The following is a 20877-nucleotide window of genomic DNA, read 5'->3' as shown; positions in this document are numbered from 1 at the left end:
AGAGGGGCATTAGTTAATGCACGTTTCAGTAAATCAAAGGATTTCTGCTGATTTTCAGTCCATTGATAAACAATTCATTTCTTAAGAAGTTTGGTTAATGGTAAAGCAAGTAATGAAAAATTACGTACAAACTTCCTATAGAAACTAGCAAGACCAAGGAATGAGCGTAGTTCATGTACATTCTTAGGAACAGGCCAATGCAATATTGCATCAATTTTCTTAGGATCAACTTTAATTCCTTCTTTTGATACAATATGACCTAAATATTCTATTTCTGTCTTAAAGAATTCACTCTTTTCAGGATTTACAAACAATTGATTTTCTTTCAGTAATTGAAAAACTAATGATAAATGCTCATAATGCTCTTTTTCACTTTGACTAAACACCAAAATATCATCAAAGAAAACAATCACACAATACTGATATTTTAGAAAGATATGGTTCATCATTCTACTGAAAGTAGCAGGTGCATTAGTTAATCCGAATGGCATGACTAAGAATTCGTAATGGCCAAACTGTGTCCTGAATGCAGTCTTAAATATGTCGGATCTATCCAGCCTCACCTGATGATATCCAGACTTAAGGTCAATTTTACTAAATATAGAAGATCCTTGCAGTTTGTCCATAAGGTCATCAACTCTAGGTATAGGATACCTATTCTTTACAGTGATCTTATTTAATGCTCGGTAGTCAATACACATACAATAAGTATTATTCTTTTTCTTGACTAGGAGTACAGGTGCTCTGAATGGGGAACTGCTAGGTCGAATTAAGCCTCTATTTAGTAATTCTTCAACTTGACTCTGGATTTCTTTTTGCTCTATTTGATTGTGCCTATATGATGCTTTGCAAGGTGGTTGTGTGCCAGGAATTAGATCAATTTTATGGTCTTCTGGACGTGATGGTGGTAAACCTGGTGGTAGGTCTTCTGCAAAATAGTCCTTAAAATATGCAAGAAATTCATTATGCCTAGTGTGCATATGATTTTCCTTTGCGTGCAATTCATTCACCCAAACGAGATATGATTTAGTATTCTTGCGTAGTGCACGTTTTGCTTGAGTATGCAAAAGCAGTGAAAAAATATGAGATGCATGCATACCATATAATGTAATAGATTTTCCTTGAAAATTAATATTCATTGTGTACGTGGAATAATCTATATTTGGATTATGCTGGTGTCTCCATGGCATTCCTAAAATAATGTCGCTTGACTGTAATGGGACAACTAAGAAATTTCTTCTTTCAATGTATGCACCAATTTGAATTTCTAAATCTTGTACTTCTTGTGTGCCATTGTACCTAGTGCCTAAAAATGCAGCTTTTATGCGATAATGCGTAGGTACAGTATGCAATTTTAATTCCTTTACCAATTTTGCTGAAATAAAGTCATGGGTACTACCGTCATCATGCAATATAGTTCTTTCTTTTCCATGCACCATACATTTCATAGTCAACAATGAATGTGGAGTAGGCATACTTGGTAAAGTGTCGGAAGTAGTAGTAGGATCATCCTCATCTTCAGTGAAATCCGGCATATCCTCATGCTCGTCTTCGTCCATGGCTCCAAGGTAGTTGATATGTGCTGGTGGCTTCTTTGAATGACAATTTGCTGCGAGATGCCCTGGCTGGTGACACTTGTAGCATACTATTGGCTTGGCTTTGGTTACATTATTTGCAATGGCTGGAAGTCTGGGTACATTTGGATTTGCTTGTGGAATAGGTTTAGGATTTGGATTGACAGTGGATGATAATGCAGGTGGTTTAGGCCAATTCTTGCGGAAAGATGGTGATGAGAAACGACCTGGATTAAACCTTTTAAAATTGGAATTGAATTGTTTAGATCCATAATTACCGTTGGCTTGGAATTGCTGTGGTCGTCTGTCTCTTCCGCGTAACTTATCTTCAGTGTCCTGAGCTAAGGAGATGGCGTCTTCAAGGGTAGCAGGCTTGAACATGTTCACTTCAGCGTAGTAATGTCCAAGAAGTCCAGACATATACTTCCGCTTATGTGTCGTCTCTGGTATGTCTTCAAGCATGCGTAGCTGTAGGAGTGCATTCCAAAAACGCTTTGTATACTGTGGAATAGGCTCACGATCTCGCTGTTGAAGTAAATCCCATTGCTTGATAGCCTTCTCATGAAATTGCAGTGGAAGGAAATTTTGCATGAACTTCTTCTTGAAATCTTCCCATGTAGCAGGACATTCTATGCTCTTGCGGACTACAGTCCACCAAAGTGATGCTCTGTGTATCAGATGATTAGTAACACACTTGATTTTATCTTTTTCGGGATAAGTTTCCTCATGGAAATAGTCATCAAATTGGCTAATGAAAGATAAAACATTCTTTCCCTCTCGTATACCATTGAAAGTGCGAAACTTGAAACTTCGTTTACTTATCTTGGATTCCTTGCGAATGGTTTGTGCTTCAAGAGTGGCGTCGATGGTACGTCGAATCAAATCTTCAGCTTGAGGTTCTTCTTTATCGGTGGATGCTCTTTGAAGTTTTGTCAATTGCGCTTGCAATGCTTGCCTAGCCCTTCGCTCTTCTTCCAATTGTAGCATGATTAGATCTAGCTTTTGTTCCATGGTAGGCTCAGGTAGGTCGTCTTCAGCCATAGGATCATCCATATGTGGGGTAGTCATCCTGTAAAACTCAACAAACCTTTCTCTCTCAAAATCAGGTTAGTGGGATGAGCGTAGCTCAAATTCGGGGTTACAAGGCTATGTATTTGTGGGTATTTCTTCTTCAATTTTCAGAAAATCTGCAATATTTTTGTATCCGTTTGCTGAAAGTACTTCAACAAACTTGTAGATAGGTAGAACAGCTTGCTGCGAACAACTTTCCCGTTCAGAGTTTTTGCATACAAACAAGTCTTCTATGAGTTTTAAGCACTAGTTAGTTCTGATTTAGTCTGACTTGCAAAGTTGCAAACTTAGCAAACTTGCAGAGTTGTTGACTTGCTAAACTTAGGCCGACTTGCAAAACTTACAGGACTTGATGTCAATTGACTTGCTGAACTTGACTTCAGAAGTGCGAGACTAGGAGTATATCGACTTGTCGGCCCTGTGTAACTTGCAGAAAGCCTTAAGCTTTAGTGATTAAACTTAAGCTTTAATAGCTTAATGGAGGACTAGCAGGCAGCGTCGATTTCGTGAAGGGGGGGGGGTTCCGTTTTTTGATCGCGCGAAAAATTCGGAGGCCTCTTCTTGCATAACGATGAGAATTTTGAAGCTTATTGAGCTTCTTTAAGGCTCATAAGCTTAAGATTAAGCTTTTGATAAAGAGGATTAAGAGTTTGCTCACTGTTTCTTCACGACTTGTTGATGGAGATGAATGCGTGGTCCTCCGCCTGCAGAGCTTGGTCCTTTGCGATCTGACAGTGGAAACAGGGGTTCTTGATCGCCAGAAGTCTGCCTGTATCGAGGGTTCGCGACGAGATTGACTGTAGAGCCCATTTGTTCCTGGAGCTCCGCCTTTGCCCGAGATTGGTAGTGATTGGAAGCTCTTGATCTCTGCTCCGCTCTGATACCATTGGTGCGCAGATCGGTCACAGATAGCTCACGTAGTGAATCCCTGAAGGTCCCCAAGAACAATGAACTCTACCTTTTTGCACAAAAAACAATGTAAAAGCATGCACGACAAGAGGCAAGAGACAAATTGGGTTCAATCTCCCCCATGCCTTGTGTGAGCGCTTCACAAAGCATGTATTTAATGTATATTTCCAATCTTCATGCTCAATAATAGCCCAATTACAAAAATATGACAAGCTTTTTAGCTTTTGAGTTTGCTTTCTACAAAAATAGGAAAATAAAGCTAATGGACGGTGCCCATAGAGTCTGGCACGCCCAATCTCAATGTCCAAATAGAAATAACATATCCTGCCCATAGGCGCATACAAAATAATAATAAATAATCGATGTCTCAATAGACATAACAAAATATAGGCGTGGCGCCTATCAAAATATAGTCCAAAGGTCGAATACTCGCTAGACTCCAATTCTTTCCTCCGCCACTGCTGCTATCTCTACACATCAACTGAAGCATTCACAATCGTTAGTAAAATAATACAATTAAACCGACAAAAGTGAATACCTAGCAGTCTTCAGCTACATAAATAAATCAACTGGTTAGAAATAAATCCTAACCTTAATTTATTACGAGTGCGCACTCTAAACTCATAAACGTTTATTAATTTAATATGCATTTTGCGGAATCACCCATGTACACACTAAATTAATGAAACACCCGAAAAGGATAGGCGTCCCCATCAACTTCTCGCACAAAGAATCCTCTTTGTGTATGAGCCCCGGTCATCTAAGTTTACGGAATCCACCGTAAAACCTCACGGAATCCACCGTGGCACGGAATCCACCGTGGAATATACCTCATGGCATCATAACCCCGGGGTGGGATAGCAATTGACCTCAATTGCTATTAGCACAATGTGGAGCTAACAGAGTGGGGAAAGCTTTTAAGTCTCTAGCGTGCATCCATTGTGCTTCCTCTACAGAATGGTTCTTAAATTTTACTAGATATCTAGAATACCTTCGGCCAGTTCTAGTGGTCATGTAGTCAGTGTCTATGATGGCTTCTGGTTCAAGTATTTCAGTCTCTTCTTCTAATAAAGGTGGGTTTTCATAAACAGGGTGGATAGGTAATTGGCCTCTAAATGGTCTCAATAAACTAATATGAAATGTATTATGAATTTTCCAATGAGATGGCAATTCTAATTTGAATGCATTGTCATTAATCTTATGAATAATTCTAAATGGTCCATAGAATCTAGGAGCTAATTTGACAACTGGTTGTCTATCTACACTTTGCAATCTACGCTTTTCTATTCTAAGCCAAACATAATCATCAATTTTGAAATTCATGGCTTGTCTTTTCTTGTTGGCTTGTTTGGTATATGATTGTTGGGCTTTAGCAATCATATCCTTAACCTCATCAAAAATACTGTTATGCCTAGTAGCAATATCATCAGCACTCTGAATTCTATTAGACAAAGATGCAACAGGTGTAGATAATCTATATCCATAAATAACTTCAAAAGGTGCTTTCTTTGTAGATGTGTGCGGTGTATTGTTGTATGCAAACTGTAATAAATGTAAATGAGTATCCCATGTCTGAGGTTTAGAAATAGTATATGCACGTAAAAGATCTAAAATAGTGCTATTTGTGGCTTTTGTTTGTCCATTTGTTTCTGGATGAAATGCAGATGAGAAATCAATCTTTGTGCCTAGATTTGCAAATAGTGTAATCCAAAAATTATTACAAAATCTAGAATCACGATCTGAAATAATCACTTTTGGCAATCCATGGTTAGTAAAAACAGTTTTCAAAAATAATTGTGCTGCTTGTGATGCTGTTAAAGTTTTCTTACATGCAATGAAATATGCTTGCTTACTAAATCTATCTACAATTGTCCAAATCATGTCATGGTTAGATTTAGTATTTGGTAAACCAGTAATGAAATCCATAGATATATGTTCCCAAGGTTTAGATGGAATAGACAAAGGCATTAATAATCCATACTGTTTACCATGATGTCTCTTTATTCTTTGGCAAATCAAACATTCAGAAACGAAATTAGATACATCTGCATCCATACGAGGCCAATAAAAATCTTCAGTTAACATACGTAATGTAGAAATGATACCTCTATGACCTTGATATGGGGGACAATGAATTTCATTCAAAACAAAAGATCGGAATGGAATAGTAACACACAGTCTCTTTTCAAAAAACATAAATCCATCATTATATGATAATGAATCAACAGGACTAATTTTTGCCAATCAGAATGAAAAGTAATATCCTGGTGATATGTGTCTTTCATAGCAATCAAAGAATCAAAAGATATGATAGAAATATTATGAATTGCAGGTCTTCTACTCAATGCATCAGCAACTACATTTTCTTTTCCAGGTTGGTATTGAATGATAGGATGAAAACTTTGAATGAAGGAAGTCCATTTGATATGATGGTCAGAAATTTGGGGTTGGCTAAGTAGATGTCTAATGCTTTGCTGGTCAGTCTTTATCATGAATTCTGAACCCATTAAATAATGCTTCCATTGTTTTAATGCTTGTACAACTGCTAATAGTTCCTTGTCATAAGTGGAATATTTGAGCTCAGAGGGTTTCAGCTTAGAACTAGAATATGCTATTGGATGGTTGTCTTGCATTAATATGGCTCCTATTCCTGATCCGCTAGCATCGGTCACAACTAGAAAGAATGGTCTGTTAAAGTCAGGCAATTGTAGAAGAGGGGCATTAGTTAATGCACGTTTCAGTAAATCAAAGGATTTCTGCTGATTTTCAGTCCATTGATAAACAATTCATTTCTTAAGAAGTTTGGTTAATGGTAAAGCAAGTAATGAAAAATTACGTACAAACTTCCTATAGAAACTAGCAAGACCAAGGAATGAGCGTAGTTCATGTACATTCTTAGGAACAGGCCAATGCAATATTGCATCAATTTTCTTAGGATCAACTTTAATTCCTTCTTTTGATACAATATGACCTAAATATTCTATTTCTGTCTTAAAGAATTCACTCTTTTCAGGATTTACAAACAATTGATTTTCTTTCAGTAATTGAAAAACTAATGATAAATGCTCATAATGCTCTTTTTCACTTTGACTAAACACCAAAATATCATCAAAGAAAACAATCACACAATACTGATATTTTAGAAAGATATGGTTCATCATTCTACTGAAAGTAGCAGGTGCATTAGTTAATCCGAATGGCATGACTAAGAATTCGTAATGGCCAAACTGTGTCCTGAATGCAGTCTTAAATATGTCGGATCTATCCAGCCTCACCTGATGATATCCAGACTTAAGGTCAATTTTACTAAATATAGAAGATCCTTGCAGTTTGTCCATAAGGTCATCAACTCTAGGTATAGGATACCTATTCTTTACAGTGATCTTATTTAATGCTCGGTAGTCAATACACATACAATAAGTATTATTCTTTTTCTTGACTAGGAGTACAGGTGCTCTGAATGGGGAACTGCTAGGTCGAATTAAGCCTCTATTTAGTAATTCTTCAACTTGACTCTGGATTTCTTTTTGCTCTATTTGATTGTGCCTATATGATGCTTTGCAAGGTGGTTGTGTGCCAGGAATTAGATCAATTTTATGGTCTTCTGGACGTGATGGTGGTAAACCTGGTGGTAGGTCTTCTGCAAAATAGTCCTTAAAATATGCAAGAAATTCATTATGCCTAGTGTGCATATGATTTTCCTTTGCGTGCAATTCATTCACCCAAACGAGATATGATTTAGTATTCTTGCGTAGTGCACGTTTTGCTTGAGTATGCAAAAGCAGTGAAAAAATATGAGATGCATGCATACCATATAATGTAATAGATTTTCCTTGAAAATTAATATTCATTGTGTACGTGGAATAATCTATATTTGGATTATGCTGGTGTCTCCATGGCATTCCTAAAATAATGTCGCTTGACTGTAATGGGACAACTAAGAAATTTCTTCTTTCAATGTATGCACCAATTTGAATTTCTAAATCTTGTACTTCTTGTGTGCCATTGTACCTAGTGCCTAAAAATGCAGCTTTTATGCGATAATGCGTAGGTACAGTATGCAATTTTAATTCCTTTACCAATTTTGCTGAAATAAAGTCATGGGTACTACCGTCATCATGCAATATAGTTCTTTCTTTTCCATGCACCATACATTTCATAGTCAACAATGAATGTGGAGTAGGCATACTTGGTAAAGTGTCGGAAGTAGTAGTAGGATCATCCTCATCTTCAGTGAAATCCGGCATATCCTCATGCTCGTCTTCGTCCATGGCTCCAAGGTAGTTGATATGTGCTGGTGGCTTCTTTGAATGACAATTTGCTGCGAGATGCCCTGGCTGGTGACACTTGTAGCATACTATTGGCTTGGCTTTGGTTACATTATTTGCAATGGCTGGAAGTCTGGGTACATTTGGATTTGCTTGTGGAATAGGTTTAGGATTTGGATTGACAGTGGATGATAATGCAGGTGGTTTAGGCCAATTCTTGCGGAAAGATGGTGATGAGAAACGACCTGGATTAAACCTTTTAAAATTGGAATTGAATTGTTTAGATCCATAATTACCGTTGGCTTGGAATTGCTGTGGTCGTCTGTCTCTTCCGCGTAACTTATCTTCAGTGTCCTGAGCTAAGGAGATGGCGTCTTCAAGGGTAGCAGGCTTGAACATGTTCACTTCAGCGTAGTAATGTCCAAGAAGTCCAGACATATACTTCCGCTTATGTGTCGTCTCTGGTATGTCTTCAAGCATGCGTAGCTGTAGGAGTGCATTCCAAAAACGCTTTGTATACTGTGGAATAGGCTCACGATCTCGCTGTTGAAGTAAATCCCATTGCTTGATAGCCTTCTCATGAAATTGCAGTGGAAGGAAATTTTGCATGAACTTCTTCTTGAAATCTTCCCATGTAGCAGGACATTCTATGCTCTTGCGGACTACAGTCCACCAAAGTGATGCTCTGTGTATCAGATGATTAGTAACACACTTGATTTTATCTTTTTCGGGATAAGTTTCCTCATGGAAATAGTCATCAAATTGGCTAATGAAAGATAAAACATTCTTTCCCTCTCGTATACCATTGAAAGTGCGAAACTTGAAACTTCGTTTACTTATCTTGGATTCCTTGCGAATGGTTTGTGCTTCAAGAGTGGCGTCGATGGTACGTCGAATCAAATCTTCAGCTTGAGGTTCTTCTTTATCGGTGGATGCTCTTTGAAGTTTTGTCAATTGCGCTTGCAATGCTTGCCTAGCCCTTCGCTCTTCTTCCAATTGTAGCATGATTAGATCTAGCTTTTGTTCCATGGTAGGCTCAGGTAGGTCGTCTTCAGCCATAGGATCATCCATATGTGGGGTAGTCATCCTGTAAAACTCAACAAACCTTTCTCTCTCAAAATCAGGTTAGTGGGATGAGCGTAGCTCAAATTCGGGGTTACAAGGCTATGTATTTGTGGGTATTTCTTCTTCAATTTTCAGAAAATCTGCAATATTTTTGTATCCGTTTGCTGAAAGTACTTCAACAAACTTGTAGATAGGTAGAACAGCTTGCTGCGAACAACTTTCCCGTTCAGAGTTTTTGCATACAAACAAGTCTTCTATGAGTTTTAAGCACTAGTTAGTTCTGATTTAGTCTGACTTGCAAAGTTGCAAACTTAGCAAACTTGCAGAGTTGTTGACTTGCTAAACTTAGGCCGACTTGCAAAACTTACAGGACTTGATGTCAATTGACTTGCTGAACTTGACTTCAGAAGTGCGAGACTAGGAGTATATCGACTTGTCGGCCCTGTGTAACTTGCAGAAAGCCTTAAGCTTTAGTGATTAAACTTAAGCTTTAATAGCTTAATGGAGGACTAGCAGGCAGCGTCGATTTCGTGAAGGGGGGGGGGTTCCGTTTTTTGATCGCGCGAAAAATTCGGAGGCCTCTTCTTGCATAACGATGAGAATTTTGAAGCTTATTGAGCTTCTTTAAGGCTCATAAGCTTAAGATTAAGCTTTTGATAAAGAGGATTAAGAGTTTGCTCACTGTTTCTTCACGACTTGTTGATGGAGATGAATGCGTGGTCCTCCGCCTGCAGAGCTTGGTCCTTTGCGATCTGACAGTGGAAACAGGGGTTCTTGATCGCCAGAAGTCTGCCTGTATCGAGGGTTCGCGACGAGATTGACTGTAGAGCCCATTTGTTCCTGGAGCTCCGCCTTTGCCCGAGATTGGTAGTGATTGGAAGCTCTTGATCTCTGCTCCGCTCTGATACCATTGGTGCGCAGATCGGTCACAGATAGCTCACGTAGTGAATCCCTGAAGGTCCCCAAGAACAATGAACTCTACCTTTTTGCACAAAAAACAATGTAAAAGCATGCACGACAAGAGGCAAGAGACAAATTGGGTTCAATCTCCCCCATGCCTTGTGTGAGCGCTTCACAAAGCATGTATTTAATGTATATTTCCAATCTTCATGCTCAATAATAGCCCAATTACAAAAATATGACAAGCTTTTTAGCTTTTGAGTTTGCTTTCTACAAAAATAGGAAAATAAAGCTAATGGACGGTGCCCATAGAGTCTGGCACGCCCAATCTCAATGTCCAAATAGAAATAACATATCCTGCCCATAGGCGCATACAAAATAATAATAAATAATCGATGTCTCAATAGACATAACAAAATATAGGCGTGGCGCCTATCAAAGTATAGTCCAAAGGTCGAATACTCGCTAGACTCCAATGCTTTCCTCCGCCACTGTTGCTATCTCTACACATCAACTGAAGCATTCACAATCGTTAGTAAAATAATATAATTAAACCGACAAAAGTGAATACCTAGCAGTCTTCAGCTACATAAATAAATCAACTGGTTAGAAATAAATCCTAACCTTAATTTATTACGAGTGCGCACTCTAAACTCATAAACGTTTATTAATTTAATATGCATTTTGCGGAATCACCCGCTATGAAATCACCCATGTACACACTAAATTAATGAAACGCCCGAAAAGGATAGGCGTCCCCATCAACTTCTCGCACAAAGAATCCTCTTTGTGTATGAGCCCCGGTCATCTAAGTTTACGGAATCCACCGTAAAACCTCACGGAATCCACCGTGGCACGGAATCCACCATGGAATATGCCTCCTGGCATCAAATATGGGCCAGTCCCCCCCCCTTATGGAGTTATATTATTGACAAGGAGCAAGCTCCTCTGTTACACATAAACCAGTTCTTACTTGTAGATTTTGGGAATAAGATCATAGTTCCTTGCATGGTATACAATTGGCTAACACTTACAAAACTTGGAAGTTGGCACCTTTTGATCCTTCTTAAGTCTCTCCTTCTCTCCTACACAATATGTGTAGGGATCTCCTTGATTTCAGCAGCTTGCACCTTCTCTTCTCCTCTTGGAACTTGATTTCAGTAGAGCTTCCGTAGCACTTGCACCTTCTCTTTTCCTCTTGGAACTTGATTTTAGCAGAGCTTCCGCAACACTTGCACCTTCTCTTCTTCTATTGGAACTTGATTTTAGCAAAGCTTCCACATCATTTGCACCTTCTCTCAAAACTTGATTTTAGTAGAGCTTCAACAGCTCTTGTACCTTCTCTTCTCCTCTTGGAACTTGATTTTAGCAGAGCTTTCGAAGCTCTTGCACCTTCTCTTCTCCTCTTGAAACTTGATTTCAGTAGAGCTTCTACAACATTTGCACATTCTCTCCTCATCTTGGAACTTAATTTTAGGAGGGCTTCCGTAGCTCTTGCTCCTTATCTTCTCCTCTTGGATGCATGCAAAGTGATGCTTTCTTCACCTCCATCACACCCAAGGAGAGTCTCCTCTTTTATAGGCTTTCAAGCTCTTCTCCACTTGGAGAGAGACTTAAGTGCCAAGATTTGAAAGGTTGATCTTCATGCAAGATGTGGTTGTTCCAAGACCTACTCTGTAGCACTAATTTTGAGATATCTCTCTCTGTGCATTCCTCGAATGAAAAAACGTCCAACATGAAAGTTATGGATCTCATTGTTTTCAATAACCCACGTGGGCCGTTTTTAGAGATCGTCTTTTTATCGCGAAATAATTTAAAAATGGATTCACCATGTCTTTAAAAAGAAAAGTTTTTTAAACTATACTCTTAAATTGTGGTCCATGCAACCACCTTAAGGAGAGTTCATTATATTGCATTGGGCCTCAACCTTAAGAATGACTTCCACACAAAAGCTTGTGTCAATTTAGACCTTAGAAAGAGAAAATCACTTCTCTCCTCACTTCCAGAGGATCACGTCTCTTGTCTTTCTTAGTGGGAGAATTACCTCTCTCATCTTTCTTAATGAAAGAAAAGACCTTAAACCTTGACTTGTAAAGGAGAGGATGAACCCAAACAAATGCAATGCTCATTACACACAAGTAAACGTTTCCAGGCATCCTCTGATGCACACATAAATACATATACACAATGCTAATGCACTTCCTCTTCTTAGAACTCAATCCATCTTCATTTATGTGTAACTCCTTGGTTCTTGTGTACACTCTTACACTTGGCAGACACTTCTTTCCCCCTTCATAACTTCTACTACATGTACCAAATATCCCTGCCATAGTGCTCTGATCACCCCATTAAGTGATGCACTAGGAATATTGGTCTCTAAATGGTCTCATGGCCATGCTAGATCATCATCAACACTTAAAGAAAAGTGAGTCATTAATTTATTGATATAAATTTATTAAATAGAGAATGCGTAATAAGCAATCAATTTAGTGACAAGAACAATGATACATCTTGTTCGTAATTCCATTGAAGTGCTTAAAAGGATGATACAACTAAGGAGCACTAGTAGGGTTTTTCACTCGAGTTTCTAGTTCAAAAGTATAGTTAGATTTATCTTTTTCCCAAAATCTATAAGTCTTTTTATATTCATCCCAATAGTTCTTATCTATAGTTAAAGCTTGTTTCATCTATAACTCCCCAGTACTAAATTTCAACCTTGTTCTTCTAAATACAACTCTAGAAGTGAAATTTCATCTAGATATCGCCTTTCTCTAAATTGAAATTCTGTCTTTTCTTTTTGTAACTCAGTAATCTTCTTCATTACTTCATTTATAGCAGTCATTGATGCCTCCCATTCAACTTTCGATGCCTCTTTTAATTCTCTAATAATCCTAATATAATTACCATGATGTTAACTAGATGTTTGTGCAAACCTATGAAAGAGTCATCCTTATCATCATGTGATATTAGTCTTTGTAATGATTTGCACCCATTCCTACTCCTTTGTTCTCTTTCCTTTCTTTCTAACTAGTGAAAATAAGTTCTTTTAGCTATATTTGGCAATTCTTCAAATCCAAAGGGTAGAGCATTTTCCTCATAAGGGAAAGCAGCAAAAACCCTACTCTTAGGCATGCCATTATTATTCTCAGTAACATCAAATTTGTCCACATTTTACAAAGAGGTTGTTGAGATGTCATCAACATTAAATATCACCAACTCAGGCATCTCTTCCTCTTCTAATTCATCCATAGGACCCACTTCTGACCTTGCTATACACAAAAAATTCATCTTCTTCTTCTTGATTATTATTTTTCTAATCCATGGATAATCGGGAATATGTTTCAAGCAAATCATCAAAGTATCTTGCTTCCCTTGTAGAGAGTATCAAGCAGTCTAGGGTTGTATCTTCGGATGTAGACAAGTAGTGAGTAATATCACTATTCGAATCATTGTTTGATGAAAATGTTACAACATATTCACCAATACCCATTTGTTCTACCTTTTGTGAGGCTGATGTAGTGTATTTACCTCCACTTTTTCTGCTATTGTTGCGTGTTGTGTTTTAAATATCCGAGCATAAGGCCCTTCGTTAACGATCCTCTCCATTTCTGAATCATAAAACTCACTGTTGGATTTCTCATCCATTTCACTAACCATCTCATATCGTGACTCTTTCAAAAATCCTTTTGAAATAACTTGCATTTTAACCCTATCATTTCTAGAACCAATCACAATTGAACCCTTGTACCAATCTTGAGTGCATATGGCTTGGTATAGCCAAGGTTCCAGTAACACAAAATATGAAGAGATATCTGACCATGAGTGAACTACAAAGTAATTCACATGAAATTCTAGGCCAACAATTATAGATTTCACATTTTGAAGTAATCCCAAAGGAATCACTTTCCTTTGATCGACCACATGTAAAACTATATGGGTAGATTCTAGATTCTTCAACCCTAATTCTTGCATTGTTTCTTCTATCACCATCAAATTGATTGTTGAGCCACCATCTAACTGCACTTCATTTAGCAAGTGGCCATTAATAGTAGTATCTATAACTGGAGCTCTTGGATCCAGAAATTTATCTACTATTTTTAGTCCTTAGGTGTTTTTCTTTGGGAAGAATTTGAGGTTACTTTAGAAGTGTTAGTCTCAATCATTTTCCTTTGACGCTGAACTAATTTATAATAAAGCTACTTTTGATATATAGGCGCTATTTCGAGCAATTGCTAAAGGTTAATGGTCAATGATACTTGTTCTAATGCAAAGCCCAAAGATCATAGGTCTTGCTCACGGATTTTGCCTACGCTTTACTTTCTTCCTTAGGAGGAATCAATATTTCAGGAAAATGAGCTACTCCCACTTGAATCTTAGGATTTGCTAAAGGCACAGGTAATAATGGATGGTCTGAGGAATGTTGTGGAGAATCTGACTCAGGTAGCTCTACATTAGGATCTATATCCTTAGATTTATCCTTTGTTTCTCCCTTTAATTGTAGACTTTTTTCCTCTAGACCTTGCTCCTCTCCTTGCTACTTTTGCGCTCTAGTAACCACACCAATCATGAGGTTAGCCTTAAAGGTCACCCTACGGGGTATGAATTAAGACCTAACTCCATTTACTTGCCTTGCTGCTTTTACTTCAATTAAATTTGCAGATGAGGTTGAGGGTTCATTAGAAATCTGATTACCCCAACTACAAGATATAGGCCTTATACCGACGTTAAAAGCGACGAAAATGTAAATAAAAAAAATTTCCCTTGTCATCGCAAAAAATGTCGTTATTGGCGATACCATAGAACAGTCAATATCAGTGTCGTTATTAGTATCGGTATTTGCATCCGTATCAGCATCGCATTTGCACCGTATCAGCCTCGCATGATACCGATGCAAATAGCGATGATGATAATGACGCTCTGCGACGCTAATAACGACGCATGCAGGTAAATTTGCGATACTAATAGCAATGGTAACAGGAAAAAAAAAATTGTGCCCAAAATAGTTTTTGCACTGTGTATAATGCTCTTGTAAAAAAAAAAGTGTATTAAAATCATAACACTGATACATGAAATAAATACATGATCACATAATGAAAGTGATGGGTACAATCATGATAAGATATCACTACTACTACATAGAAAATGTCTACACAGATCAGGCAACCAAAAAAGAAGGGTGTGTGAGCTCTAGGGATCCAAGGGCAAGCTACATATCCTGGCCATCCGAAAGCGTGTCTCGCTGCAAAGGAGCATCGAACGGACTCTACAAAAAAAGAAACAACAACACATCAGTCCACCATACAATAATACATTCTAATTAAACATGGTAACTACGGATAAGAAAGATGAGTGACTTACAGGGCCTCCATGTCTATACAATCGGTCTATCAATGCAGTGAGACCGTGCCTCTGCATATTGAGTCTCAAGGCTGGTCAGATCACGAGTTGTAATCGAGTGTTGCAAAGAAAACAAAATACTAACTGTTAGAAACATGATTGTCAGTACAAAGGATATTGTAAAAAAATAAGCAAGCAAAACAAAAGAAAAACTTACAAAGTCCTCCAGATATGTCCTTTGACCGCCACTCCCAAGATGATGGACCCCTCTGGCCTCTAGTCATGCCCTCACCGCATTGCATTGCTGACTCCAACGTCTTGGAGAATCTATAGCCTCCTCCCTCAGTCGGCGCCAGTCATCTGCATCTAGCCACTCGGGCTTTGCAGCCCCACTCTTGAGTGCCTTGCGTATGTTCGATCGTCTGTGTGACATATATGCACGCATGCACTCCATTATCCAGCCCCTAGAAAATCTATCTGCTGTGGTTGGAATCGGAAACTCCTCATGCAAGGATGCTACTATGTAGTCCTTGCTTCCCTCCGATATGTTTTTCCAATGATCTAAGATGTGCCGAAAAACTTGTTGGCACAACTCTCTCGTGCGAGCCATTACCCTCCTCCCCTCATCATTCATGATGATGGCTCATGACCTATCATCTCGGGGAGGGTCACTCATGAATATATGTATATATAACGTGAGTTCAAAATAAGGAGTTTTTAAAACACCATTTTTATAAAAAATTTACATATAGAAGGGTGTCATATAAAGGGGTTACTTACAGATTGAATAGAAAAGGGTTGTTTTTAATTCAAGAAAAATTCATAGATTAGGATATTTATAAATAGGTCATGAACACACATTATATAGAGAATATATATATAGTGAATCCCGCGAGCCTATCATTGACAATATAGGCATATCCCTCTGGGGTATGCCTAAGATGGGTCCTCTCCCACCTGCGTCCACGCTCTTGGGCATATCTAGGAGACCCCTGTACATCCAGTGTATTGACCGGGGTAGTATCTATCGGAGTAGCACCCATAGGGGCACGCAGACGATTGAGCAAAAGCTAGAGTAATTGGAGTAGACATCCCCACAGGTGTGACAAATCTTGGAGGTAACGCAACTCCAGCAGAACGACAAGACGAAGATACTGTGTTCGTGCCTCCACAACATCCACCTGAGCCATGCTCCTTGGAACCGCCACAAGAGTGAGGAGTCACATCTGTATCTCGTGCCAACTGCGAGCTCACTACCTCCATATCTCTATAGCATCCCCCTCACCCTGAAGCACTCCCTCCCTCTAGCCCAAATCTGGAGCCTTGAACTCGTCTGCTCGAAGCTGAAGCATCTGATCGCGCCGAAGTAAATCTAGTAGAGCGGCCTGACGATGTCTGAGATAGCTTCTGGTCTGCCATGTCTCTGAATCTCGCTATCTGATCTAGAGACATGCGCGTAAAGATATTCTACAAATCTTCATTGCTCATCCCTCAACTCATCTTGAGAATGTCAACTGCAAAGATAAAAAATGATGTTATCATAATCAATTTAAATCATACAAAGCACGGTAATATAAATCCTAAAAAAATTATCTCACTCAAAATGCATATCTTATGTATCCTTATAAGCGATTAGTCAACGAATTGAGTAAGTGGATGCTCCAAGTATAAAGTATCCTATGGTCCCATGTCAATCTCCTAACACAACTCCGCATACACTGCAAGGTCGATAGACATGTCGCCACAAAAGGATAATTCCACATCATTCTCAAAGAATTCTTCGACTCTTATATTTCCATCATTGTTAGCCAATGCTGGCTCCTCTACATGCTCCAAGCTTTCGGTGGCCTCCACCCCTTGCAATATCGACCCCTCTTTGCATATTATCCTCATCTATGCTTGGAAAATTGCTTTGATCATATACTCTCGCACTTCGGGGAGCTGAAGGTATAATATACCACCATCGAGGTTGTTGGGGGTTTGGATAAAAGATTACATGTTCACAAACACGAATAAGAGAGATTAAACTATTGTGACATGTACCATGTCGCAATACAATTAACAAACAAATGAGTTCATGTACTTGTTCACAATGGGCCAGCGACACAAAGGTGTTGCACAAATCCATCCATTTTTTTTTGGAATTTATTTCAAGAAATCCAGATGGACCTCATCGAACTGTTGCTCCAGCTCCTTCAAGTATCACTTTGAACCACTGCACATCGAATAGTATCATGGAGAAGCTACGGTAATCCATTGTAACAATACTTTGCAAGTTTCCAAAATACTCCATCTCATCTATAGCCATGTTTGGATCCATTGGTCATCGTCGTCTCTCTTGCTGGTCGAACCTTGCCATGATACCACAGTCCATTGTGGAGCGTATTTTGTCAACACGCTCCACACGAAAATGTCATCCACGCAACCACACTGCACTATATTTTTTGTACTATACATTGAAACACTTCAATTAGTTGTCACATATAAAATATAGATATGACAAATCCTAAACACATCATTATCTTTGGACTACATCCCCTTGAGAATTCCCACTCCTCCATTGAGACCTCCGCCCCTTCGCGAGATGCTGTGGTCAAAACTCCATGCAACCATCGCGTTGACATGAACCACAGCATCTCCTTATGCCCTCAGGATATCGAATCAATCGATGGTGCGTACTATGTTGAAATTCAGATCGTGCTTCCTCTCGATCTTGCCTAGAGATCTAGTTCTTGGCGAGCCATGTCTCCATAGAGGCATGGTGCAACATACAAAAGCGATTCACCTTCTCCTCCATTGTAGCATCCATTCTTTTTTCTATCCCATTTCCAACCAGCATGTCTCCGGTCAGTCTATCATCATCCTTTAGCGACCATAGCATTTTGTTGTCTAGATCTACCATTGGTAGTCATTGTGAAATATGCACTAGTGCCTCAGACACCAACCAACCTTCAGCCATGCTACCTTCTAGCCGAGCTCATTGTCGCACAAAGCCTTTCAGGGTTTTCATGAAGCGCTCCAAGAAGAACATCCATCGTGTATGGACAGGTCCAGTAATCTCCACTTCATCTACAAGATGGATAAGAAGGTGGATTTGTATCGTGAGCATGCTGGTAGATAGGTATTTCTTAAAGAGACAGACCGTCTCCACTGCTCCCCGCCTCACCGATTCAATAGAGGACATCTTAATCTCCTTCTGTGAGATCCATTGCACCAAAGTCGACAACGTGTAAATGGCTCCGCATATTTCTGGAGTAAGGCATCCTACGATCACGATAGGTAGTACAAACTGCCACAAATGAGAAAGCATTATGAACATTGGCTACACTCCAAATAGCAAAATGCACACGCCAATTACAATCCATTAGTAGTATAAACCTGACATATCTTATGCTAGTCATGGGATTTTAGCCCTGATAATTGATCGTCTTTAGAAAATGCAGACCTGAGAGAACGCATCATATCCGTCAGAGTACTACTTGCTTCACAATGTGCTTTTCTTTAGTGGATAAAACCCAAGGAGCGTGAGGTAGCTGCACGCGACCATCAACACTTAACTGCGGCCAAAGTGCCTCCATCTTGCCTACCTCCTTCAAATCCATTCATCCCCCTATAGTGTCTCTCTTTCCTTTGATGTGGTCCCATAGCAAGCTACCCACACTCTTGAAAATATGCATGGGATCCAACAAGTGGTTGATCTGTAAGTGGGTCCAATATGGCAACTCGTAGAAAACTGAGAACCACCGCATTCCGTTTGGATATGACTCCGCGTGGACCATTTTTAGCTCGTACGAGCTTGCGACATTCATACGTGTTGGAGGCCATCCAAGAAAACATTCCCTGAGTTCATGACCCTCTAGTAAGAAAGCGGCGTGTCCTTGATATACCATCTTCTTCATGGTTCGTGACCTTCGGGAGTCTAACTGTGGCCCGTACAATGGACATGCATGATAACCTGAGATAACCAGACCTGTTTCAACACTATCGAGTGAATATAAACTTGAATGAGATAGAATATAGATATTACCAACGCGAACGGAAGCCTATTTACTTGAGCAATTTCTGAATCCTGAAAATCCATGCATTGTCCACATGAGAATGGCTCGAATATTGGCGGACCATCGACCATCGTGCTTGCTCATATCTTGCACGGTGACCCCCTCCTCCCACAAAATATTAAGCTCATCGACTAATGGACAAAGATATACGTCCATATTTTTGACTTTCTAGCGGTCGGGGACGAGTAAGCTAAGGATGAGATGTCCTTTCTTCGTAGAAAGCCATGTAGGGATATTGTAGTTGACAAGGACTATAGGCCACACACTGTAAGAAGTTGAGCGCAGACTGAATGGGTTCATGCCATCCATTGCAAGACCAAGCTGAAGATTCCTTGGCTCTCGAGCAAAGCCTAGGAAGGTAGAGTCAATGTGGCTCCATGCATGTGAATCCGCTGATATTCGTTGAACTCCATCTATGGACCTATTCTGTGCATGCCACGTTGTCAAACTCGCCATGGCGGAAGTACGAAACATGTGGTTTATGCAGGGGATAAGCGAAAAGTGTCTGAGAACTTTTTGAGAGATGGTTTGCCCTTGCAAGTCTTGTCGATACCTGCGAGCACCACACTTTGGACATGTCTCCATAGTCTCGTATTCTCCTCAAAATAGTATGCAATCTTTGATACATGCATGGATGCTGTTGTAGTCCATGCAAAGCTTTCGTAAAACATGTCGTGCATCATCATGAGACTCAAGCATGGTATTTGCAGGTGGTAATATATGATATTTCAATAACCTGAAAAATTTTATAAAACACCCTGAAAAAGCACAAATGTTTTTAATAATAGTGCCAAAAATAAATCAACGAAGCGTACGTACAAGGTACTTGAACAACTCTGTCACACTCGCATCGCTCGACCCGTACTTTACTTGCACACTTAGGAGTGCAAGCACTGTCTTTAGGCGAGATACTCGGCACCCATCATATAATGGTATGGATGCTTCCTCTCTAAGCGGATCACAAGTCTCAACATCCATGGGAATCAATGCATCGATCATTACCTCCATCTCAAGCTCCAAGATTGTAGGTAGGTCTGGAAGGCTGCTTGTCTCCTCTGGCATTGACATTATAGATTGGGAAGTGCCTTGCAAGTGGTGGATTGGCTCATGCACTCCATCCATCACACGCCCACAAAATCTTCTAATTGGCCGCAAAGGGTGCACTCCTCCTTAGGACAAGACGTCACCTCCCTGGATACAAAATTTACTAGCCACACCCATTCTTCTTGTATATGGTATTTAATTATCTTGCGAGTACAATGTTGAGATATCGAGCTCCACTCGTGATACGCCAGGGTGACCGTTGTGCATTTATGTCACCGACGTGTTAGTTGTAGATGCGGTTGGTACACCGCCCCTGAATAATAGCTACATGATAGCTATCCTTATCTACTCTAGTTCGTGGCTCAGTTAGTATGCCACCTTAGTTAGTTGAGTTTGGTTTGAGACCCATATCTAGGGTTCTTCTATTTCTTTGTACGTGATTTCTTTTGGCTTACACAACTAAGAAGAGAAAAACTGTTTTCAGCCTCCACCCCTGTGTGTCTTCCCCCATTGTGCAAGCAAGAAAGCTTCAAGCGAGACTCCTTCCTTCTCTCCCACAATCTTGACATGGTATCAGAGCCTTGTTCGTGGTAAGGAGCTCAAGAAAGCAAGCCAAGCTCGCGGTGTTCTGGTAAGAGGAGCAGTGTTGCT

Source organism: Lygodium microphyllum, chromosome 27, assembly GCF_053477565.2.
Source record: "Lygodium microphyllum isolate KBCC chromosome 27, Lygodium_microphyllum_v1.1.10, whole genome shotgun sequence".
Lineage (NCBI taxonomy): Eukaryota > Viridiplantae > Streptophyta > Polypodiopsida > Schizaeales > Lygodiaceae > Lygodium > Lygodium microphyllum.
Note: the sequence above shows the minus strand (reverse complement) of the source record.